Source organism: Rhododendron vialii, chromosome 5a (genome assembly GCF_030253575.1).
Source record: "Rhododendron vialii isolate Sample 1 chromosome 5a, ASM3025357v1".
NCBI classification, from domain to species: domain Eukaryota; kingdom Viridiplantae; phylum Streptophyta; class Magnoliopsida; order Ericales; family Ericaceae; genus Rhododendron; species Rhododendron vialii.
In genome coordinates this window covers 3,689,263-3,716,383 of record NC_080561.1, presented here as the reverse complement: position 1 = coordinate 3,716,383, position 27,121 = coordinate 3,689,263, and the positions used below count along the sequence as shown (strand labels likewise).

The 27,121-nt window shown below is 38.9% G+C and overlaps 2 non-coding genes across 2 annotated transcripts; both read right to left on the bottom strand.

The window, feature by feature from the left end:
* Window positions 1–5,729: 5,729 nt before the first annotated feature.
* Window positions 5,730–5,928, bottom strand: LOC131328217 (U2 spliceosomal RNA). Its single transcript, XR_009200484.1, has one exon. It is a non-coding gene; the product is annotated as a U2 spliceosomal RNA (small nuclear RNA).
* A 15,878-nt stretch (window positions 5,929–21,806) lies between these two features.
* Window positions 21,807–21,914, bottom strand: LOC131328154 (small nucleolar RNA snoR100). Its single transcript, XR_009200432.1, has one exon. It is a non-coding gene; the product is annotated as a small nucleolar RNA snoR100 (small nucleolar RNA).
* Window positions 21,915–27,121: the final 5,207 nt, after the last annotated feature.

Sequence of the window (27,121 nt, the reverse complement as noted above, 5' to 3'; positions counted from 1 at the left end):
ACTATGACTACCACACCAATACCCACCACCGGGCGCCATTTGACTACCCTCACTTGAATGTTACACTCGTCATGTTCGTTAGGCGACGGTGGTGGAGTGGCGGTAGTATTAGAAAGCAAGGGCAATTTACGCATAATGTGCATCTAATTATTCTCTTTTGTGCCTCAGGCACAAGATGATGCGCCCCGGGAGCAAAAAATTGTTTAGTTTTGCAGCTAATGCGCATTATGTCACGGCCCGGGCGCAACTTTCAAATTGCAAAGTAGGCCAATTGCATATTCGCGGCTCGCGGCTTGCAGGCATTGAAACTGCCAAACTCCGATTTCAAAGTTGTTAGAACCGTTGAAAAAAAAATGCTACATGATGCTGGTCAAAGTCCTTGAAGTCATTCAAGAAGATTGAGTCGATCGAGGAGTCTAATTAATTAAGTTTATAGGTACCTTTTTAAATTTGCAAGAAGTCTTCCTAGTTTTTAGTAGTCAACTACCTTTATTTACATTAAGTTCTAATCTAGAAAATCTAATTTTATGTTTCCTATGTTTGGAGGGATGTTCCAACAAGTCCTATATATATCCTTTGCTTGCACTGTGAATGAAATGAGTAGTGCTCGAGTGTTGATTAAAATAGCCTTTGGCTTGTGAGAAGATTTATCTTCTTGTTAACTCGTATCATTCGGTGGATTTCGATTGGTGGCCGGCAAGTTTCTCATTTTTGTATCTCTTAGGTTGATTCCTTAGAGTGGAGAGTGGTCCCTAGATCTGTATCTCTTGTTAACTCCTCGGGTGCACGGTGTTATTCTGTATCCCATTAGGTCCCTAATTTGGATGGTGAGTTTTATCCTTTTATCCTTGTTACCTTTCTTCCTTCCCATCTGTAAAATCCGGCATCACTGCTGGAAGAATTTCGTAAAGCAGGGGTGCAAGGCATCTAAATCAAGCTGAATCAGCTCCAACTTGGTGGTGAGGAGGTGGAAGGGGTGTGGTGATGGTTGTAGAGTAGTGATTGTTGGGGGTGGCAGTGATCAGAGGTAGTGATTGTTGTAGAGTAGTGATTGTTGGAGTACTTTTTGCGTCACATGCGCCTGAGGCGCCATTTTTTTTGCGCCCCACTCGGATCTGGCTATCATGGTGCACCCCGGGCGCATCAGTGTGTTTTTAACTGCTTAGTTTGATTGCTAATTAGATCATTTTTCATGTGCATTTATCATTTCTTGAGACTTCTAGCTAAGGCTCCAAAATAATTTAAAAATTTTTGCAATCAACTTGGCAACTGGCAATCAGGAGAACCACTTGAGATATTACTTGTAGCAATCGAAATCGAAACATTGGAAAGCGATGCAACAACAAATGTATGTTAGATTGCCTACATGTGTACGTTTTGAATCGATACATTTGTATTGAATATATGTCTACATTGTCGCTCTTATTAAGAACAACCTCACTTCTCATATATTCCACCAATGCACCAATGACATGTTACATGGTTTTGAGTACCGAATGGCGCCTACTTTGCTACTCCTGCGTCCGGCGCGAGACACAATGAGCTTGAGCCACATGACTCAACAATGTCCGGCACCTGAGACGTAAATTGCCCTCACTTTCAACCGATACAACCACAACACCACCTCCTCCAGAGTCACTTAACATACACTACCAGTTTAACCCCTACCCCTCTCCAATGATCCCTCCACAATCTATGAGATTTCAAGTAGTGCGCAAAAGTGAATATAAATAATCACACATTTTGCAACTAAACTATAAATAACAGTTCACAAAATGGAAAAAAAGAGAGGATGATATCAAACCATACAAAGTTACTGAGATAATTCACTCTTCTGTTCCTTTCTTGTATTCTTTTCATCTTTTTGTCCTTCTATGTTTTGAATTTTCAAAAATGATTTTTTCCCCGACTCCTTGAAGGTAAAAATTTGTATTAATGTGTAAATAAATTTGAATCAAAATTACTTGAGTTAGAAAGTAGATTCAACAAGCTTTATAATTGTTTTATCCACGTGCAAATCGGAGTTTGGAAGTGTCTATTGTAAGCCGCAAAGTTTGGCCAACTTTGCAATTTGGAAAAGCTGCACCTGGGGCGCGAGTCAATGCGCGCCTGGCCTTATAACACAACAATTTCTGGCGCCCAAGGAGCATTGACCAGCGACTGAGGCACATAAGAGAATTCTTAGAAGCACATTACACGTAAATTTCCCTCATTGTACCTACATTACCACCGTAACTAGTAACTTCCACGATTAGCATTGAGATGGAAAGGGGCAGGGAAGAGAAGGATAGAAGCGTGATGGGTTTGAAATTACAAGGAAATATGAGAGCACGGAATTTCCTAATACAATGGGTGGGAAAATTTGGGCACACACAAACAAACGTGTTGTCCATTGATCTAGCTATATCGCAATCTGAACCCTTGAAAAAGAAGACCACCATCACCTTTTACTCACCCTTTCCCTCTCAACGCTAATTGTGGTAGTAAAGTGATGGTGGTTTATGTGATGAGGATGCGATGCAAATAGTGAAGTGATGGTTGTAGAGGGGTAGTTACGGTGGTAGTGTAGGTATGATGACGGTGCTAAAGGGTAGAAATTGTTCAATGCTCCTCGGGCGCCAGAAATTGTTGCTATGTTGATGTTTGAATTGGTCTCCCTTCAACCGACTTTCCAAAAATAAAATTTCATAATTTTAATTGATATTTTCCATCATCTTTTAATACTGTTAAAACCATATTTATCGTTATATAATTGGCCTTAATCCAATTTAAAATAAAAACGATACGAGAGTTTTATTCAAAGAATTTGTTTTACGATCAATTGAGGGTAAAATGGTCATGTATTTTCATGTAAAAATTAATTTTCATTGGAACCAATTTGGTAGTAAATTAGATTGGACAAGCCTTCTAACAGTTCAATCCATGAGCAAAGTGGAGTCCGGGAGTGTCTGGGGCAAGTCTGCAAAGTCGGACTTGTTTGCAATGTTCATGATGCGCCCGGGGCGCATTGTAATGCGCCTGGCCGCAAAAGAGTGCGCCTGAGGCGCATTATAATGCAGCATAACATGTTAAACTTTGCGGACTTGCCCCGGACACTCCCGAACTCCAATTTTTGCATGGTTTGAACTGTTAGAAATGTTATCAATTTACTTTCTATCCCATGTAGTTTGGATAAAAAAAAATCATTTGTATATCTAATGAAGTGACCATTTTACCCTCGATGGGTCAAAATATGATTCGTTCCGGCAAAACGTGTGTACGTTTCTCATTTTATATTGGATCAAGACCCATTATATATCATTAAATCATGTTTTTAAAGTACTTAAGGATAGAGGGATCCAACCATAAGTGGGAGTCGAACATATAGTTTTTCTTTTCCCACATTGAACCAAGCGATATTCTTGCATTGCGAATGGTAATTTTTTTTGGAACCATCAATCTAAATAATACATTATTTGGCAACAACTATAAAGGTGTTTTGAACCAGAATGACGGATTTCTATGTGAAATGTTGGTGCATTGGTCTGCCTCTTGGCTGTTTTATGAAAAACTGAATGTCTATTTACGTAGTTCATTACATCAAAAAGAAAAACGTACTGAATGCTCCCAAGGACCATTTCATATGCGCCTGTGGCGCATTGTAGAAACGGAAAAAATAGAATGTCCCCAGGGAGCAATTCAATTGCGCCTGAGGCACATTAATAAAAAGAAAAAATTCATGGTGCGCCCAGCCGGGGCACGACTTAAATGTGCCTTACGAAAAGAGTGCAAATTAATAAGGATGCACGCCCTTGGCACAATTCAAATACGCCCGAGGCGCATGTGATGCAGATTTTTTTTTGACTGGTTCGTTTAGTCTTGGTTGGCTGGAGACCAGAAAAGGCCAACTTTTAAACATTAACTACTGTAAGGATTTTTCAAGCAATAGAGACGCACAAGAAGAGTTTCCAAGAGTTCTGTCCACGAAGATTTCATTGAATAACTTAAATCGATCTGCAATCAAATCACTTCACTGAAAATTTCATATGGAATGTAAAATTATTTCGCATCAATGGCGGCATTCTTTGTTGGTTATGCTTTCGTTACAAGGAAATCAGTTAACTAGCTAAAAGGCCTATATATTCAACGAAAATGCAAGTCGACAATATCTTGATTTCTTGGTACATTTCAAGGCAGGATATTGTGGAAGTTGACAATTGTTTTAACAAACTGCAAGGTGAAGTAAGGCCTAGCAGTGGGACATTGACCTTGCATATCTCTGCTTCTGGGAAGGATGTTAATCTTTTTCAAGGCAAATGTTTGATTTTGCTATTGAAAATGGACTTCATCGCAGTGTTTTCCGAACTTCATTTTTGGATTTTTATGCAAAGTTTGGGGACATGGAGAACAAAAATACTTGGAGTGCTATTATATCAGTTCTTATTGATGGAAAGCTGATATAATATGACCATTGCAAGGTTTTGAAGCCCTGCAATTTTGTCGTCAAATGGCGGAAGAAGAAATGGAGCCGAAGAGTATGACTTTATTGAGCTTATTATCTGCTTGTAGCCACTCTGGCCATCTAGGTGAAGGCTATAGAGTCATTTATACCATGAAATGGAGATTTGGAATGGGAAGCTCAAGGAGGATTTGTTAGGCCGGTCATGGAATGATCATTTGGTATGATTCTGTAACTAGTGATTTTTCCATGTGGTGGGATTTTGGGAGCGCTATTGGTAGCCTTTAAAGTTCATGGGAACCGAAACAAATGAGGGGAATATGTAGCAAAATGGCTCTTATATTTGGAACCTAAAAATGTTGGCTAGCTACTACAATTAGTAAAGTTCAACCAGTTGCTGAAAGGTGGGATAGAGTTGAAGTAGTGCGGAGAGTAGCCAAGGTGGAGCTGCGTTGAAGCCTAATGATCAATCCATGTGTTTGTTTCTGGCAATCAATCGCACCTTCAAATTCTTGAAATCTATGGGCCATTGGATGTTATACGTAGCAACGACATTACATCAACAGAAAAAAACTAAATGCTCCCAAATGTGCAATTGAAATTTGCTTGAGGTGCCCTACAGAATGAGAGAAAATAGAATGCGCCCGGGGCGCGATTCAATTGCTCCTAAGGCACATTACAAAAGGGTAGAAAATGTGAATGCGCCCGGGCGCAACTTAAATGCGCCTGAGTCACATGTGATGCAACAAATATTTTTAATTTGTTTTTTTAACTAAGTTTTTCTAGTCCGAATTGGAGCGAGACAAAAAAAAGTCAATCCTTCAAACATTATAACGATTTTTAAAGCATAAGAGAGGCACAAGAAGCCCGTACGAAGTGACTCCAAGGGTTGTTCGAGCATAAGAGAGACAGAAGAAGGCCAGAATAGGAAGGGATTCCAAGATTACCATTCTTGAAGATGTGGACATATTAAACAACTTGGAATCGATATCCAACCGAAGTACTTCACCAAGGATCTCATATAGTATATTGTAAAATTACAAATTGAGAGTGTGAGGATTGAGTGAGCAATTAGAGTTTAAGAATTGAGAGCGGGAGCATATGACATTAATTTGAAGGAATTAAAACAAGATCAGCTGATTGATGATCCGTTTAATAGGGAAAGAGACTAACCCTATGATTAAACAGTCGAGAAAATACGAGTACTGCACAATTACACATATCTGCATATGTCAAGCCAACTAATTTAGTTCTAGAACCGAAGTAGCAGAAACATTTGAACTTCGTTTGGTTGGGGTGCGCCAAGCCAAGGCAATAGTGCAACACCAAGGCAACGTATTAGAGGCCCCAGCAACAAGCTACTGTAGTGGGCCCTCCCTTTAAAAAATTATTAATTTAATAAAGAGTGAACCGATGGCCCACGTATCAGATATTAAACTAATGAGAACATATACTACATTATATCTTTCCTAGAAGGCCGAGAAAGGTACGTCTTCTCTTGGGCTGCCTATTTCATTGTCAAGTTTTCTCAACTCGTTTTTCTTCGTATAGTTGATGTAGGAACCAAACCCCAAAGTAATAAACTGGGTTTTGCTGCTTTTGCACATATTCTGCTTGGTTTGTGCCGTCAGTTCGACTCGGTTGTTTGAAGCCTCTGAGCACCTAGTGAGTCCTTGTGTCCACCAATTACATTGTAACTGCTGAATCAATTGAGTATCATATTGCTTGGGATAAAAAGAACACAACACCCCCCACCCCAAATTTGCCCTTTAGATACCTAAATTAGCTCTCTAAATTGCCCAATAATGAGTTCAATACGTAGCTCCGTATAACTTAGAATGTGATTGAGTTGTTTCTAGCTTCAGGAAGTCTTTTAATTGCTACCCATGGAGTTCCCTTTGTTTTGCTTTTTAGCACTATAATTCCTCTTTTCTTTCTGTTTTGGTTTGGACCTTGTCTAGTACATGGCAAGTTTTTGTGTTGGACTCTCAAGGGTATCCAATATCCCCTTGGTCCATGTTTTTTAGTTTGTTTTTTTCTCAACGAAAAGCAACTTATCAAAACAAACTTGTACTAAAGCTCATTGAGTGGACTAGTGTAGCGCATCAAGGATCAAAACCAAACACTCACACACGAATTGAGAGGAAACATAACTATTATTGGATCAAAAACAATAAAATTACAAAAAAAAAAAAAGGTCTTTCCAGAGGAGCACTCCTTTGAGCTCGACTCCATCAGGTTATCACTCACCCTCACCACAAATCTTGCCTTAGGTGAATCTTGATGATGAAACGGTATTTGATTATTTAATGAAGTGTGGAGAGCCCAATGAACAAGTACCAAAGAACTAGGGATGTGTGCGTCAAACAGAACTTAAAATGTGTAAATTGGCTGGTGTGAAAACGAACTTTAGCCTTTGTAGCTCCGTTGATCTTTGAATTGGTCTCCCTTCAACCGACTTTTCAAAAATAAAATTTCATAATTTTAATTGGTTTTTTTCATCATCTTTTAATACTGTTAAAACCTTATTTATCGTTTTATAATTGGCCTCAATCCGATTTAAAATAAAAACGATACGAGAGTTTTATTCAAAGAATTTGTTTTACGACCAATTGAGGGTAAAATGGTCATGTATTTTCATGTAAAAATTAATTTTCATTGGAACCAATTTGGTAGTAAATTAGATTGGTCAAGCTTTCTAACGGTTCAATCCACGAGCAAATTAGAGTTCGGGAGTGTCTGAGGCAAGTCTGCAAAGTCGAACTTGTTTGCAATGTTCATGATGCGCCCGGGGCGCATTGTAATGAGCCTGGGCGCAAAGGTGTGCGCCTGAGGCGCATTGTAATGCTGCATAACATGTTAAACTTTGCGGATTTGCCCCGGACACTCCCGAACTCCAATTTTCGCGTGGTTTGAAACCGTTAGAAAGATTATCCAATTTAATTTCTATCCCAAGTAGTTTGGATAAAAAAATCATTTGTATATCTAATGAAGTGACAATTTTACCCTCGATGGATCAAAATATGATTCATTCCGGCAAAACGCGTGTATGTTTCTCATTTTATATTGGATCAAGACCCATTATATATCAATAAATCGTGTTTTTAAAGTACTAAAGGGTCGCGGGATCCAACCATTAGTGGGAGTTGAACATATAGTTTCTCTTTCCCAACATTGAACCAAGCGATATTCTTGCTGCGATTGGTAATTTTTTTTGTAACCATCAATATGAATGATACATTATTTGGCAACAACTATAAATGTGTTTTGAACCAGAATGATGGATTTCTATGGGAAATGTTGGTGCATTGGTCTGCCTCTTGGCTATTTTATGAAAAACTGAATGTCTATTTACGTAGTTCATTACATCGAAAAAGAAAAACGTACTGAATGCTCCCAAGGCGCAATTCATACGCGCCTGTGGCGCATTACAGAAACGGAAAAAATAGGATGTCCCTAGGGAGCAATTCAATTGCGCCTGAGACACATTAACAAAAAGAAGAAATTCATGGTGCGCCCAGCCGGGGCGCGACTTAAATGTGCCTTACGAAAAGAGTGCAAATTAATCAGGATGCACGCCCTTGGTGCAATTCAAATACGCCCGAGGCGCATGTGATGCAGATTTTTTTTTGACTGGTTCGTTTAATCTTGGTTGGCTGGAGACTATAAAAGGCCAACCTTTAAACATTAACTACTGTAAGTATTTTTCAAGCAAAAGAGATGCACAAGAAGAGTTTATAAACTATTGAAGAAAAGATTTACTAATACAGTATAGTAATTAAGGAGTATGACTGAAACTAAAAAAAAACAAACAAAAACAAAACATATAGTGAATAAGTCTCGATCAACTCTCACCAAACATTGCGGGCTTTCAAGAACAGCTTGTGACTGTTTGCCACCACCACAACCGTAGAGTCATCAGAAATTCGAGAAAAATTAAGAAGCACTTCATCTAATACACGATTATACTACACCTCTGCTACGTTCAACTCTTTATTGCACTTCTTCTCCAACATTGTTCACAAAATATGTACGCCCACCAACTTTTTCATAAAGAGTCTATACAAAAAGAAAAAAAGGAAGGAAAAAGATACTGTAAATGATACTCGGTTATTTAAATTACTTGGAAATCTATCTATATAAAATATAAATGATGTGGCTATTTTATACCTTCAAGAGATTACCCATTTCCGAACCCAACTGTCGAGCAAACACTCTCGGGTCCTACAAAAATTAAGAACATGACAATTAGCGTTGAGATGGAAAGGGGCAGGGAAGAGTGGGATAGAAGCTTGATGGGTTTTAAATTACAAGGAAAGAGGAAAGCACGGAATTTCCTAATGTAATGGGAGGGAAAATTTAGGCACACATAAACAAGGGTGACGTCCATTGATCTAGCTGTACAGCCTGTATCGCAATCTGAACCCTTGAAAAAGAAGACCACCATCACCCATCACGTTTCTATCCTTCCCTTGCCTGCCCCTTTCATTGATTATACTGACCTTCTAAAGAAGACCACCATCACCATTAACTCACCCTTTCCATCTCAACGCTAATTGTGGTAGTGAAGTGATGGTGGTTTATGTGATGAGGATGCGATGCAAGTAGTGAAGTGATGGTTGTAGAGGGGTAGTTACGGTGGTAGTGTAGGTACGATGACGGTGGTAAAGGGTAGAAAGAATAGTGAAATTTATGTGTAATGTGCTGCCAAGAATTCTCTTAAGCGCCTCAGGCGCTGTTCAACGCTTCTTGGGCACTAGAAATTGTTGGGTTATATGGCCAGGCGCATTGAGACGCGCCCCGGGCGTAGCATCCAAACTGCAAAATTGGCCAAACTTTACAGCTTGCCACAATGCCACAGGCACTTCCAAACTCCAATAGAGTAGTGATTGTTGGTGGTTGCAGTGATAATAGTTAATTTATATAGACTCCAAGCACTATTATCCGCCAAAATCATTTTAAAAAAAGAATAGATTCACAATTTATTCACCGTTATTGCTCATTTAAACAAAAGTTTGAGACCTTAAGTTTCAGAAACTTAAAAAAATAAAAATCGTTGAAAAATGAAAGAAGAAGACAGATTCAGATTCTCAGTAGGTAAAAAAAAAACAGAAAGCAATAACAGAATTTGTAGAAATCACAAACAGAAACAGAGCAATGGAGCGATCAATGCATGGAAATGACCCCATAAATCCGGGAGAAACGTCAAGGAGCATTACAGAAGCACTCGTTTCAAAGGATAAATATTCCCAAAGGCCTGATCGAAGACTATGAAGCTCAAGTTGAATCCCCTCCAACTTGGAGGTGAGATGACGATGACGCAGGTGGTAGGGGTGTGGTGGTGGTAGAGTAGTGATTGTTGGTGGTAGACAGGTTAAAATTGTGGTCGTGTGTGTTGTTGAAGGAGTACATTTTGAGACATATGTGCCTGCTCCATATTTTTTGCGCCCCACTCGGATCTGGCAATCATGGTGCGTAGGCGCATTAAGACAGTTAAAAACACACTGATGCGCAAATAGGCTGCGCTCCGGGCGCGCTTAGTTTTATTGTTAATTAGATCATTTTTCGTGTGCATTTATCTTTTCTTGAGACTTCTAAGGCTCCAAAATAACGTCGAAATTTGTGCAATCGACTTGGCAACTTGCAATTGCGAGAACCACTTAAGATATTACGTGTTGTAGCAATCGACATTGAAACATTGGAAAGAGACGCAACAACAAATGTATGTTGGATTGTCTAAATGTGTACATTTTCAATTGATATATTTGTATTGACTACATGTGTATATTGTCGCTCTTATTAAGAACCACCGCACTTCTCATATATTCCACGTACACAGAGCCGGCCCAAGAGGCCTGGGCCTTGGGCATCCCAAAAATTCTAATTTTCAGGGGCACTCTAATATTTTTACTATTTGGGTTTGAGTATGACTCTTTTTAAGCCCAATAAAATGAAAAAAAAAATGCCCAATTAATGAGTTAGCCCAACCTACCATCTCATAGCCCCAAGTGCCCAACCTACTAAATCCCCAAAATATTTCTCCCAAACCACCAAATAACACCTCCCCAAAATCGTTTCCCCCCAAACTCACCCCAAAATCTTGACGATCTCATATTTTGTATTTGTATCTAATGATTAGTAAAACTTTATATTGGTTTGGCTTTCTCGTATTGTGATTGTTGCTATAAAAATTATGTTAAGTATTAACTCTTTAAGGGCACATTTTTTTAAATTGGTCTTGGGCACTAAAAACCCTTGGGCTGGCCTTGATTCCACCAATGCACCAAGGACATATTACATGGTTTTGAGTACCGAATATGGTCAATTTGCACTATTAATTGCTATGGGCACACGCTCCGGAAATTCTATTTTTGTGTATAGAATCGGGTTCGCCCTTTTCAAAAAAACGCGTCGAAACGCTTCGCTTTCAATATCTGAGGTTCAGGAGCCAAGTTACGAGAGGGGAAGGATTTTATGGCACCCCTCTAGCCCAATCCGGAGATCGGTCTCTACTCGGGCATTTTGTAAAACATTTGCATTTTTCTCTCATTAATCATATTTTAGCCAATTAGGGCCGGGGAACAGTTAGAGGGGATTAAGACCGTAACAAATTGCAATATGTGTCAACATGGCATGTATGATTTATTGAAACAATTAGTACAGCCTGAGAACAAGCACTTTTGTGAGCAATTTAGACAGTCTAGAGAACGCTAATCAGGAGCGTCGTGTGCAGAAAGAAACCTGCATGCACTGGTTGAACCACTACATGTAGAGATTACCTGCACACGCCACTTACTGACTGGCGTACACCAGTGAGCCTAAACCCACAGCTCTTGTTTTCAACCCTCTCAGCTCTAGAAAGGATCAGTGCGCACCCAAGACAAACCACACAGATAATATAGCAGAATAAATACATTTACAGGCAGCAGAAATGGCTTTAGAGCCATAAGAATAAACATAACACCCCATAAACAGTGTGGGGAAGCAAATAGAGGCTAGGGCTAAACTAATGTGCAAGGGCCAGCCACTGGATCATGACATAACTGCCGTACGCCAGTCTCAAAGGACCGTACGCCAATTACTTCATTTGTCCAATGCTTGGCTTTGCGTCATTCGGGCTCTGGAACATGATCAGAAGGATCCCAGAGGCCTTCCAAAGCAAAAGAGACAAATAACAACTGACAGTCCTAAAATACAGAAAGCTGTAAATTGGTTTTTAGCATGCAATAAGGTGATAAAATGAAAAGAAAAGCAGAAAATAGCTAATCAGTGATCCCTACGCCAGTATTGCACGTTCAGCTATAACTGGCATACGGCTCTATGTTACTGGCGTGCGCCAATGATAGCTCCCCACGATCTTCGAAACCATGCCAGCTCTAGGACCAGGACTAGTATTGATTACCAGCCTTAACCCTATCAGCCCCCCTCAGGGGTCAGAACAGGTTACAGAATAAAATGTGGTATATCTTTTGGATTGAGTTTGATGATGGGTTTGAACTTTGAGCTTGAGGTTTAGTGGATGGATGAAGAGTGTGAGGGTGATGTGGTGTGTAGGGAGATGTTCCTTGCTTACTCTTTGAAATGGAAGAAAAGAGAATAAGCAAAGAACTTAAGAGAGAGAAAAAGAACTTGGAGACTCTTAATGGTGGTAACCCCTTGCATATGAATGCAAGAGGGGTATTTATAGCTAAAAGTGACTGAAGAGGGGCTGTGATCAGTTGGGGTTAAGGGTTGGTTAGGCTAGTGAAGGAGCCTCCTATGCATTTAATGCATGGGACTAGTTGATGGTAGGTGTAAGAGAGAGAGGGGAATAACCTTGCACAATTACAATCATCAGGAAACTGTTCATTGTACTGGGGTGGCCCCAAAAGTCTTGAGCACGTGATTAAATAGTGACATTTGACTGGTTTTACTGGCGTACGTCATCCTCATACCTGCGTGTGCCAGTGATAACTGAGTCAATGGTTGTGGCAGTTGACCAGCGCACGCCAGCACAGTACTGGCGTAAGCAAGTAGGGTTTTGCTTGAGGCCATTTGGTTCTGGCTTGAAGGGTTTGAAAGAGGCTCGGCAATGGTTTGAATGAGGTTCGAGACGCTCAAAGCTCAAACACAGCAACAATCTCGAGATGTTCTTGACCTTAATCATCATTAGAGAATCAAAGACCGTAAGTAAACTAATCCGGATAGTCCAAAATAGGATGTCTACAATTGCTCAAACAATTCTCTATCCATGAGGCTCCTATCAAGGTGAATCAACTATGGTACTGCACAAGTCTTGCGATTTTATGATTCAACTCAACAATGACGCATGCACCATGGCCACAAGCCTTAAGTAGTGTGCCAAATAATTTGATGGAATTGAAAAATGGATTTTGATTTTGGCGCTCCAGTTTTGTACGCAAACGCTCCCCTTTTAACATGAACTTACTCGTAACTTCATCTACAAAGTGAAGCGCCTGGGTACAAAAGTGGAGTGCCAAAATCAATTTCCTTGAAAATTTGACATATCCCATCTTAAATTACCATATTGGATCGTTTTGGATGTAATCAAAGCACAATATACCTCTTTTCTAAGCATAGTCTATTTTACTTTTCGATTGCAATCACAAATAAATTTATTTTACAAATATGATTGTGTTATCACTTAAACCAATCACACATGCTAGATAGGATGTAATCAAAGCACAATATACCTCTTTTCTAAGCAGGGCCGGCCCAATGGGGAGGCCCAAGAGGCCGCCGCCTTGGGCCTCCACATTTTGGGCAAAAAATGGGGCACCCATTTTTAGATAAGTATATATAATTTTACTGTGCAACTATAATACAAACTTCTTTGGTGGTTCAGTAGTAGAGTGTTTGCTTTTCCACATAAGATGTTTGGGTTCAATCCTGGTAGGGTATTTTTTTGCAAAAAAAAATTCCTTCTATGTAAAGCACTATTCCACCACTTGGCCTAGGGCATCCAAATACCTTGGGCCGGCCCTGTTTCTAAGCATAGTCTATTTTACTTTTCGATTGCAATCACAAATAAATGTATTTTACAAATATGATTTTGTTATCACTTAAACCAATCACATATGCTAGATAAGAAAAATTTACCATGCATTCAATGAATATCAAAAGCCCAAAACATTAAAAAAAAAAAAATGGTTAAATCATTCAACAGTTCTTAAACCAAATACGAAAGCAAAAGTAAGTTGCAAGGATTTCCTCTAAAGCTTGAGGAGGAAGATTAGCCGCTCATGCTTGAGAGACATCCAAAGTTTTCAGTGAAATCTTCATGGATGGAACTCCTGGTATCTCTTCATCTTGCAATGCAGTGGTAGTAGCAGTGAAGTGATGGTGGTAGTTATGTAGTGATAGTGGTTGTGAACAAAAATAAAATAAAATCGCGAGATTGATTATTAGTCCCTGTGGTGAGGCAGTGTTGGTGGTGGCGGTGAAGGAGGAGGAGAGGGGAATATGCATGAGAGGAGGCATGGTTGAGGCGGAGGGAGGAAGAGACGGCAATGTTTCGAGAAATTTCGTATATTTTTGTTCCATAACACGAGAAATCTAGATAAATGGAGGAGAGCTGTAAATGATCTCAGGTGTATTAGTATAACAATAAGAGCAATTCTTACGCATACAAGTGGTCACTGATGCATCTCAGGCGCAGTTTATTGCTCCCCGGGCACGCGAAATAATTTCCTTATGCGGCTCAGGCGCATGCTTATGCGTCTCGGGCGCATCTTCCAAAAAACTGCAAAGTAAGCCAAATTTCGCGAGTTTGCCACGGACACTCCCGAAGTTTGACTTGTGCATTGTAAGAACCATTAAAAATATTGATGAGTCTAATTTTGAACTTAACATGTTTGGATTTTCAAAATGTTACAAATTGTGGGAAATTTATGTGTAGGTACAGAAAATCCAAAGTAGGTAATTCCCCCGGCTCAGCCCAAATCATGAAATACACCTCCGAAGTCACAAAAACTGTTGAAGTACCATTCCACAGATTTGGCTAAATTGGTTTTCGCGACTTGAGTTGGCTAGTTTGAACTCAAGTTGGGTTGTGTTTCGAAGAGATTGCTATTCTGGTTGCACCAAATATGCTAACAAGCAAATAAAAAGATGAGACTCCAACGGTCTGCAGAAGGATGGTATCCAGAAATGTGAAGGTTTTTTAACCAAATCATGAAAAGGATCATTGAAGTGTGTAGAGGTAAACCCCCAAGGGTAGTCATAATGGTTGCAGCTCGTGGGCACTTGCGCAAAACATGGCAGGTTTCTTCCTTAGTAGGAGCACACCAAACGCAGTAGTCGGAAGGAGTAATTAACATGCCTAGGAAATAGATTATCGTGCGTGGGTAGGCGTTGTTGTGCCAAAACCCAGAGGTAATGTTGGATGCGAGGGTTACATGGCAGTTTCCAGACCCATGTCCAATTTGGATAGGGTTCGGTGTGAGTGGCGCATCTGAGAATGTTGTAGGCTGAACTAATAGTGAACTCACCATTGCTGGAATGGTTATAAATTAGGTGGTCAGGTGTGGGTGGAAACCATTGGACGTTAGTCTTGTGAAATGCTTTCAACAATAAATGGAGGGAGATTGAAAGAGATGCAATTACAATTCCAATGGCGCTGATTCCAATTGAGACACAGAGTTTTGAGATGAAAGATGTACCACCCATACTGTTTGCACCATATATTCACCTCCTGTCAATGATCAACCGAAAGGTGGCAATTATGAGAATGTTTCCTATTTTATTATTTCGTATTAATAATATAACTAGTTTTTATTTCTTTTATTTGTTTGTATTTTAATAAAGTGCAAGACACTTGGCATGCTCCTATACATTTGGAAGTTAAAAAGACACTTGTCATTGTCCTACACACTTTGAAGTTGAAGGGAAGTTATTTGGACACTTGGAAGCAAATTAAAAGAATGAAGAGTAGTGGAAAGTTAGGAAGTTATGTCCAACACATTTGTTGTTTCCTATAAATAGCCTCTTTTGGCTTCATTGTAATCTTTCCAACAAATCAAAATCTTAACTTTGTTCTTAATTTTTGTCTTACCAACCCACTTCAGGGTTATAATTAGGAGTAGGAGTAGGATTAACTTAATTTTCTTACTTTCAATGAGGATCCATTCTTCTTGATTGTAATTCTACCTTGAAAAAATAACAAAGTCCATTAGTTATTTTTCTTCCGCTCCACCCCACTACACTAAACCATCAATCCACTCCGCCCAATCAATGGGTCGATTCCGTTCTTGAAGATTGGCGGGTGACGGTCTTCTTTTACAAGTTGATTCATCACTAATCTCGCATTTGACTGGACCGCCATTTCTCTCCGGTGAAGTCTTGAAACACGGCGTGGAACCACAGATCCGTCTTGTGGAGACATAGCTGCATTCGCCTTTATTTTTATTGTTGGCAATGTTTCCCGAAATCTCTGTCGATTTCGATCGGGGAAAAATTGGTAAAGACATACCCAATTACATTAGGAAATTACCCATAAATTGCCCTATCTTTTTTGGTCGAAGCGCCCTTTTTTGGTCAATTTTAAAAGAAGCATATTTTTTTGCGCCTTGTTCAAGTCGCCTCATCTTGGCTGTCCTCATCTTTCTACTACGAGATATAGAGCAGTGCACAAAAAGTTACCTAAACTAAACTCAATGAGCGTTCACAAGATGGAAAACGAAAAGAAAAAGGATATAAGATCAAACAATTAAAAGGTACTGAGATATTTCCCTCTTTTGTTCCTTTCATAAAATGAAATTTTTTTTTTTTTTTGACTTCTCAGAGGATAGATCATTGTATGCTTTAATGTGTAAAAAATTCTGAATCATAATAACTTGAGTGAGAAAGTAGACTCAACATTTTTTTTTCAACGGTTCTAACCACGTTGAAATCGGAGTTCAGCAGTTTCAATGGCAAGCTGCGAAGTTGCAATTGGCCTACTTCCCAATTTGAAAGTTGCGCCCAGGCCGTGACATAATGCGCCTGAGCTGCAAAACTAAACAATTTCTGGCGCCCGGGGCGCATTGTCTTGTGCCTTAGGTGCAAAAGAGAATAATTAGATGCACATTACGCGTAAATTGCCATCGCTTTCTACCTCTACCACCACTACACCACCTCCACCACCGTCACCTAACAAACATTACAAGTGTAACCCTACTCCTCTCCAATGATCTATTAAGTTACGAAATGTTCCAAAGGCGCAAACGTTCAAGTGAGGGTAGTCAAATGGCGCGCAGTGGTAGAAGTGGTATGGTAGTCGTAGTGGTCGATTAATTGTGTTGGTGGTGTAGACAATAGAATTTTGCTTCATAAACGTACAAGCATTGCTTTAGTTGAATTTTGATGTTGAAATGATTTTAGAAAGCCCTATAAGATTTTTTTAAATCTTACAGAATGAAGGAATATCCTAGACATAGGAATGTGTGTTCGTAATGGACTTAGAATGTGTAGAGAGCGCAAACAAGTTTAACTTTCGTGGTACGATGATCTTTGAATCGGTCTTCTTTTAACCAACTTTCTATAAATTCATACTTCTTTAATTCTATTTTTCCATTTCATCATATTTTAGTAGTTTGAAAACCCTATCTATTCATTCATAATTGGTCTTGATCCGATTTAAAATGACTGTGATTTGAGCTTTTTACCGAACTAATTAATTTGGTTTTCGACCCACTAAGGGTAAACTAGTAATTTCCTTTGATGTACAAATGATTCTCGATCAAAACAACTTCGGTAAGAAAGAAGATTTAACAAGCTTTCCAACAATTTAAACCACTCTCGAATCAGATTCCGTGTGTGTCCATGTCGAGCCCACAAAGTTTAACACGTTTTTAAGTGTTACGAATGCGCCTGGGGCACAAGGGAATGCGCCTGAGGCGCATCAAAATTCGCCTAGGGCGCACTAAACAAACCAAACTTTGAGGGCATGTCCCAGATGCTTCGGAATTCAGATTTGTGTTTGGTTTGTACTGTTAGAAAGCTTGCTCAATCTACTTTCTATTCCAAGTAGTTTATATCAAAAATAATTTATACATAAGAATATGTGACCATTTTACCCTTAGTGGGTCAAAAGACAAATCATTTCGGTAAAACGCTCGCAACTTTCTCATTTTAAATTGGATCAAAACCAACTATATATCGATAAAAAGGGTTTTTAAAGAACAATACGAAAGTACTGTTTTAGAAAATGTACATAAGTCTAAGGACCGAGCTTTTTGGTGTGCTACACTAACGGTTAAGATTGGTTACTTCTTCTTTTTCAAGGGTTCAAATTGTGATACATCTAGATCAATGGTCATGCTTGTCTGTCTATGTCTAAATTTTCCCACCCATTACATTAGGAAATTCCGTGCTTCTATCCTACTCTTCCCTCCCCCTTTCCATCTCAACGCTAATCGTGGTAGTAACTAGTTACGGTGGTAGTGTAGGTACGATGAGGGAAATTAACTATTATTGTAACAACCCGGATCCTCAAGCACCACGATATTAAAAAGATCATAATTTGTCTTTTATTCCAAAAACTATATAATTTACAACTATCGATCTCTATAGCAAATTAACAACAACCCACTCTCGCAACAACTCAGACAAGTCCGCACCACCGGCACCTTACCCGCTAACCAACCTGCAAGCTGGAGTCGAACCCCAGGAATGTGTGAGACATAATAACCTGTACAATATCAATATCAAATTCAAATAAACTACACAACGTCAATCACCACGTATAACACCAACCACGAATATAACACGTTCCACGTAAAAGGAACCACATATCCGGTCCTCCTCGGTATATGACGGGTGACGTACCACCTCACTAGCCTCACCACAGCCCATTGGCCAACACGTCTTTTGGCATAGCTTATTAGCCTAGTCACCCTGCCGCATACCAAACAGTTCCACGACATAATAGCCTTCGGGACAATAGTCTGGGAAGCCGGGTTCGCCTCAAAAGCGCTGCACCTTGCAGTCCCCAATCTGACCGTTCAAAAGTGTTTTGGACGGTCCGGATTTTAAAGAAACTTTTCTAGGGATCCTTGAAAAGTTTTTTTAAAATCTGGACCATTGATTGCCGAAAGGAACGGTTGAGATGAAAGCACTGCAACTTACAGCGCTTTCTGCTCACTACAAGGTTGCAAGGTCCAATAGTCTGATAATGTTTTCACTATATAATCATAACCAAATTGGTTTAATTGTCCCTTTGGATTGAGTGATTTGGGAATTGGGGTATGGTGTTGTGGAGTGGTGTGCGCAGCACCGTGCTACGCACCATCAAGCCATCGGATCGTGCATCTGACGGCTCGGATCTCATCTCGGCAATGAACAACTCTTGATCGTTGGTTTCTGAGATGAGATCCGAGCCATTGGATACACGATCTGACTCCTCGGAGGTGCGCAACACGGTGTTGTGCACAACACCAACTCGAAGTTTGTGATTCGGTAAGTACAGAAAACAAAAATGCCGTAGTGGCGAACGCGGAATTTATGATATGAGAGGACCAAACCATGTATTTAAGCAAATGGGACGTCTCAATCCTCACATCGTATAGTAGAAGAGAAAATCAACATGTAAATTATTGGTTGTTTGCATAGATGATTAATAATTAGATCATTTTTTCCTCAATCAACAATACATACGATAGAAGGGAACGCGATAAAAATAAAAAATGTGAGGAGATTAATCTGGTGTTTTGTTTTTGTGGTGTTTTGTTTTTCTATAGAAGGAAGTGAAATTATATCCCAACTGGGGGAGCCATGTTTAGTTCATTATTTGTAGGGGCCAATTCTTATTCATGTTAGATGCCAAGTATAAATTGTGAGATTTGTTTCTCATCGCATCTTGTCTCATGATCCAACTAAGAAAATACCGAACCATACAATTTACGCAGTCCGCTTGAAACCACTCTCTTTACTCGGTCTTGTCTCCTAAAAACGAGGCCATATGGTGCACCTAGTGAAAAATGATTAGTTATGTACTTGATTTTGTCTTCTTTTGCCCCGACTAAAAAGAACCATATGACAAACCAAATAAATAGTAATGATTTACATGAAATCCACCAATACTCCAAGATCACAACTGAAAAATTGCCCCTAATTCAGAAACACAACCGGTGGTCTCCAATACTTTAGATGTCAAAGAGCATCAATGTTCACTAACATAAGTTCCTTTATAGTTGATGGAGAAGCTACAAGATAGTACCAGTGTGCCTGGCTGTTATCAAGAGACGATGAACAAAATCGAAAAAAACTGATACCATGGTGAATAGAGCAAAGTTCATTATATTCAAATGACCAAACACGAGCTTATTATACAAATTTAATCTCCGGTATCACAATACAATAGTTTTGTGTTCCAGCACTATATCAAACAAATGAAATAGGAAAGTGGTAAGCTAAAGAAAACAAAACTGGGAAACTGTATTTTTCTAGAAGTTGAACAGACATGCAATACTACAACTTAGCACCAAACATACTCTCAGCATCACATTATGGGATGTTGAATTGTGGGAATGCTTGAGAAAACTTGATTCAAAGCTGCACGTCAAAAATAGAATAAGGTTTTCATGGAAATCCCGTTACATGTAACAGCCCCTGTTTCGATCAAAGCAATATTTAATTCATGCTTTTGATTCTTGATTTAAGTTACCCTCAATTCGCAAAAAGAACTAGTATTGCCATGTATGATTGTATGATAGATTTCCGAGAAAAGGAGAATAGTCTCCCTCCAAATTTAAATAGATACTTGGATTTCAGTCCCCAAATTTGGAGACTCAATTCTACAAAACAGAAATTTCAAATTTCCTATTAGATCGATGCATACTATTTGATTAAAAGGAGGAAAATTTTTACGCTTAAAACTTCCAAAAGCTTATCAAGGACCGGTAAAACCCTATTTCGTATGACTTCCAGCTCAAATCCATAAAGTAATCTATGTTTTTAATCCAAGAGGTGTATCAGTGGTATGTGCACACAGGGCGGAGCTATATGGGCTTGGATCCAATCCAGTCTCCAAAGGACCAGTGTGGTCGAGTTAACGGCTAGGATTAAGTCTACAAAATCCAATGTATCACATCCTGCCACGTCAAATATTACTTTTGCCCTGAATAAGGCACGGAAAGGAAGTCATGCCAGATTTAACTCTAACTCTACAAAATGCAAAACTCCACCCAAGCCACGTGTCAGCTCACACGACACTGACACTATATCTACGCAAAAATAAATATTTTAAAATGCAAGTTCGATTATTCAGCACATGATTTTTGTTTTATTCCCGAGATTAGTCCGGTTCGACCAGAGTTCGATTCTTGAGGTCAAGATGCACGAAAGTAATGTTTTTGAATTTTCTAATCCCAAATTGGATGACTTGCCTTTAACGAAGAATTAATTGAGATGCTCGTAAGCTGGTCTGGATACCATTGATAGTACGTCTAACCAAAAAAAACACTCTTCCTATCCCAAATTGCCCGTTCCCAAAATCACACTGGGGGAGCCATGTTCAGTTCATTAATTTGTAGGGGCCAATTCCTATACACGTTAGATTCCAAGTACAAATTTCAGCATAAAAAGTTGGATTTCAAAAAAACTTGCAGGCCCCTTTATAACCCCGCCTGTGTCCGCCTCTGAATGGGTAGAGTTTCTCACCAAAATGTAAAAAAAGAAGAAAAAAAATGTGAGATTAATTTGTTTCTCATCACATCGATCCTGTCTCAAGATTCAACTAAGAAAATACCAAACTACACAATTTACGCAGTCCACTTGATACCGTCCTCTTTATAAGGGTGTATTCGGACTTCTGGAAACAAGGCCATGTGGGGAAACAAGGCCATGTGGTGTGCCTAGCTCACGTGTTTGAAAAATGGTAATAATATTTGGATTAATGAGCCTGGTGAACTTGCCAATCTTGTTCAATCCCACTTTATTAATCTTTTCACTAGATTCCCTGTTTCTTCTTTAAGGGTACACCCCCTGGAAATCTCAATATCATTCCTGACATTGACCATTTGTTGCTTAACGCTTGCCCTTCTAGTCAAGGACGGAACTAGGAATTTACCCTAACAGTGGCGAAATGTATACTAAAAAAATAAAAATATGCATTACAATATTAATAGTCATCGGCTTTAGAAAAAATTAAAATAACATAATAAAAACTATAGTAAATGATATTTTTCATTTGCACATGGAGTATGAAAAAAGACTAATTTTAATTTTGGGCATCGATAATGCTACTTCAACAACAACAACAGCAGAACTCATATAGTCCCCAATCATTGGGGGTATGAGCGGAGCAGAATTGGAGACAGACCTAACTTTTGGCAATATGTATAAAGTGACTGATCTCAGAATACCACTTAAACAGTAACCCCACTATATGTGTTTTGCTGCGGAACCATACCTCCAAATCAAAGCTAAATGGCATCAAAGATGACAGGTCTAGAGACCCAATTCAATTTATGTGTACATTACCAGACTTCCTTCATTGATAATCCTGAGCATCAGTATGCACAAAGATAATGCCAATCCCCAAATTTATAATGTCACTCCCCAAGTTCCTATATGCATTTCCCATATTGATAACCACACTCCCTTTTGGGAGTGGCATTATAAATTTGGGGAGTGACATTATAATTAAATTCCCTCAATTTTTTAGGTTAAGTTATTTTAGGGTTAGAATTAATGTGGAGTTTTTTTTTTTTAATTACACATCATTATTTATATTATTTCACTTTGACCCATTGAATTTAGTTTTAGAATATTTTTTTGAATTAAAAAATAGAAGATTTATGACTAGTATATAATAAAAAATAAGGAAAAAAATTTAGTTGTGGCAAGACTATATAAGTTGGGGATAAATTTTTTTTTTCACACATAACAATTGTGTTTTCTAAAATTCTTGTCATGTCGGCCGCCGCCACTAGACCTGCCTGGTCCCATCCTTGCTTCTAGTGCTAAGGTTTCGGAAAGTTTTAAGAGCATCCAACCTTATAAAGCTTCTGCTCTTGATGGATTTCAAGCCATTTTTACCATAAATACTGGAACATAGTGGGCCCTGAGGTTTGCAAGTTCATCCAAATTAACTTGTTTCACTAATTGGACTATACCTGCTGAGCTTAACAGAACTTTCATAGCTCTTATTCCTAAATGTGATAAACCTGATACTGTTAAATTGTTTAGGCCTATTAGTTTGTGCAATGTGATTTATAAAGCCATCACTAAAATTCTGGTTGCTAGACTAAGGCCTTTTCTCAAATTCATTATTAGCCCCACTCAAAACAGCTTCATTTCTGGGAGATCCACCTCGGATAATATTATTATTTATCGTTACTCAAGAAGTCCTTCACACTTTGCATAAGCAAAAAGGGAAAAAAAGGAGGAATGATAGTTAAAATTGATTTGGAAAAGGCGTATGATAAGATATCTTGGGATTTTCTTGCTGACACCTTGAAATTCTTCAATTTCAGCCCTAATTGGATAAAGCTCATAATGAATTGTATTACTAACGTATCCACTTCCATTCTATGGAATGGAGAGGCCATTCCTCAATTTTCTCCTGGACGTGGGCTTAGACAAGGGGATCCTCTTTCCCCTTATCTCTTTGTGTTATGCATGGAAAGATTATCCATTCTAGTTAATAAGAAAGCATTTGAAGGTAGTTGGAAAGGAATCAAGGTGTCTCGTCATTCCCCTCATCTAACACATCTATTTTTTGCTGATGATCTTATTTGGTGCTGATAATTTTAATACTTGTCGTGCCATGATCGACACCCTTAATATCTTTTGTGATATGTCTCGACATTGCATTAGTTTCAACAAGTCTAAGATGTTCATATCTCCTAATGTAGCTAGGGGTAGGTCTAATCAGCTGAGTAATATTGAGGGAGTCCAGCTTACTAATGAGTCGGGAAAATATCTTGGTATTCCCCTTATACATGGTAGGGTGAGCAAAAACCAATTTATTAACATTGTGGAAAAGGTTCAAGGTAAACTATCTGGCTGGAAAAATAGTACCATGAATCTTGCTGGACGGGCTACTATGATATAATCTGTGTCCTCCACCATCCCTAGCTATTCTATGCAAACCATGGAATTTCCTATAAGTGTTTGTGAGAAACTTGACAAACTTAATAGGAATTTCCTTTGGGGAGATACTGAAAATAAAAAGAAGATTCACCTTATAAACTAGAATCAAGTTTGCATGGATAAGGCTTGTGGGTGTCTAGGAATTAGAAAAGCTAGATATCAGAACATTGCTCTCTTAGCTAAGCTTGGCTGGAAGATCACTAATCAAGAAGAAAATCTCTGGATATCTTTGATTAGGGATAAATATTTGCAAAATACCTCTATTCTTTCTTGGACAGATAAGAAACTTGCATCTTTTGTGTGGCGTAGCATTACGAAATCCAGGAAAATTTTGGAAAAGGGTATTAAATAGGTCATTGGAGATGGCCAACGCATAGATCTTTGGTTGGATTGGTGGTATAGAGATGGCCCTCTTATTTATAATTTTCCTGGTACTAATTGTTTTAACAATACCAAGTTGAGTTCTACCATTACTACTAATGGTGCCTGGGATCTCTCTTCTATATCTCAAATTGTTGATATTGCTACTCTTGATGGTATTGCTGATTTAAATCTGTCTCTGTTTTCCATTTTTCTTGATTGTAGGTGCTGCTAATTAATGGTGCTTTTACAATAGGGGCAGCTTATAATATTGCTAACCCTGCTCCTGATACTACCTCTGAATGGACTTGGATGTGGAAATTGAAAATTCCTTCAAAGCTGAAATTCTTCCTCTGGATTGTGCTACACAACAATCTCCCAACGAACTTTTTACGAGTCCGAAAGGGCATGATTCCCATGGACTACTGCCCTAGATGTGATGAAACCCCTGAGGTTATCAGTCACATCTTTCGCACTTGTCCCAAAGCTATAGATTTTTGGAAAGGCCTCCGTCATCATCATTGGTTAAGTGTGCCTTAACATACCAGTTAAAGATTGGATTATTTTTAACTCCATAAAGAAAACTCCTTTCCGCTTAGATTTTAACATGCCATAGGACATGATTTTTGTTGTTTCTCTTTGGCAACTGTGGAAAGCTCGCGATAAGATGAGCTTTGACAATGTTGAAACCACATCACCTATGTGCTTAAGGCCAGTTAATATCTATGCTAAGGAGATTTTTACTACTTTTAAGGCTCCACATACCAATGATAAGCATCATGCAGGAACTCTGATATTTTGGGTTTTACCCTTCCAGGTAATCTAAAGGTGAACACAGATGGCTGCTTCTATGAGTCCACCAACATGGCTGGTTATGGAGGAGTAATCAGAGACAACTCGGGGAAATAGATACTCAGTTATTATGGCAAAACAACCAACAGCTTGGAAGTGGAGATATGGGCTATATACAAAGGCCTCACTATCATTGTGGAAAAGGGCTTGTCAAATGTTACTATTGAATCAGATTCGAGTGTGGCAGTTGGTTTCTGCAATGAAGGATCACCTTTTGACCACCCTCACCGCCACATAGTTGAAGAAGCCCGAAGACTTGCCGTCCGGACTAGCTCAACCATTGTCCACATTTATCGTCAAGCCAACCAAACTGCCGATTGTCTGGCCAGACTTGGATCGCAGCAAGATCAAGATTTAGTGGTTTCTAGCTCCATTCCTTTTGCAGCTAGGGAATTTGCTCTGGTTGATGCTATGGGTGTTGGTCATCTTAGGACCAAGACGACGATTCTTATAGTCTTTTTGAATACTTTCTGTATGCCATTTATCTGGCTTGTTGACTATGATCGTCTAAGTTAATGAATTTGCTTAACGATTTCCTAGACCTAAATTAATGGGTTGCCCTAAGCATAAGGCAGAGACCGACGTAGCACAATATCCGGTAAGTCCGGAGTCAAATCCACAGAGATGGTGATGTGTGCTGACTAAAAATTCGGGCTTAACTAGTTTAATGGGCTCTTAGGTAGCCACCCCTTTCTGGTTTGATTGAGAGATTAACTAGAACAAGAAATTGAATATACTTTTTTTTTAGAAAATTAAAAGGAGGTAAAATCATAGGGTTCATAGCACTTGTAACTAATTTGGATTAACCTGCTCTGTTTGGAGTTCTTAAAAATGTTTAATTTTAGATTGAAAAAGAAACCCCGCAAGATGCAACACCCTATGGTCGCCGTATACCCATGCGTAGCGAAAAATGAGTTTTGAACCCCCATTCCCCCTTTTACATGGGCTCCGACGATGCCTGGGTTCGTCAGCGGGAAGTATTTTCCAATCGAAAATCCTTTTTTTAATAGTTTGATAAAAGGAGCAGTGTCCGAACTAGCCATGGTGTGCTAATCACCCCGCGACCCTACCTATATGACTACTCACACATTATTAAACAAAAAGCAAAATAAACCTTAACTTGCATCATGCTTGAAATCTAATTTAAACAAAAGATTAAAACTAAATTAAGATCCACAAAAACTTTAATTAAGAACGAAAAGTAAAATAAGTTACCGGAAGATGTGTTCTTGAACAAAACTTGAAGACTTCAAAGATAAGAGCTCTCAAAAGCAAAGAACGTCAAAAGAAAGCGGCTAATAAAAAGAACTAACCCTAAAAACGGAGTTCCGAGGGTATTTATATAAAACCCCAATATTTGGAATTAAGAAAAACGATAAAACAATGATTATTTTCGTTGTGGCCGTCGGTATCGATACAGGCCATAGGGGTATCGATACAATTAGTTCTGTTCAGCCTTGGACTACTTTTACACCTCATTGTATCGATACATGGAATTATGGTATAGATACCGTGCCCGTTAACGGCCATCTTCCAAGCCTTGCATGTGATTTAGCCACCCGACGTGTAAACAACGTCACCCGACGTTCACGACTCCGCTTTGGCATCCTGACAACGTATGAACCGGCCTTGAGGCCACACATTCCAACCTTGGCGCTAATCTGCCCTATTACCTGTGAAAATAATAAAAACACAAAACCAAAGCAAAACACAGCATCAAGTGGAAAATGGAATAAAATGCGCCTCTAATGCGCTAAATCTCCCTACTTAGGCGCTCATATCCAAGATATCACGCGCCTATCAGCATCACTTTTCGTTTGACCAAAAAAGAAAAATATATGATTCGTTATGTACTCGATCTTTTCTTCTTTTGCCCCGGCTAAAAAGAACCATATAACAAACCAGTAAAATAGTAATGATTTACATGAAATCCACCAATACTCCAAGAAGATATAAACCAGGACTGAAAAATAGACCCTAATTCAGCAAACACAACCAGTGGTCTCCAGTACTTTAGATGTCAAAGAGCATCAATGTTCACTAACATAAGTTCCTTTATAATCCACGGAGAAACTACAGGATAGTACTAGTGTGCCTGACTATTGTCAAGAGACGATGAACAAAATCGAAAAAAACTGATACCACGGTGAATAGAGCAAATTTCATTGTATACAAACGACCAAACATGAGCTTATTATATATACAAATTTTGTCCATGGAATGACAATACAATAGTTTTGTGTTCAAGTATTATAATATCAAACAAATGAAATATGAAGGTGGTAAAGCTGAAGAAAACAAAACTGGAAAATGGTATATTGCCATGGGCTGAACAGACACGTAATGCTGCAACTCTGTACCAAACATAAATACTCTCAGCATCACATTATGGGATGC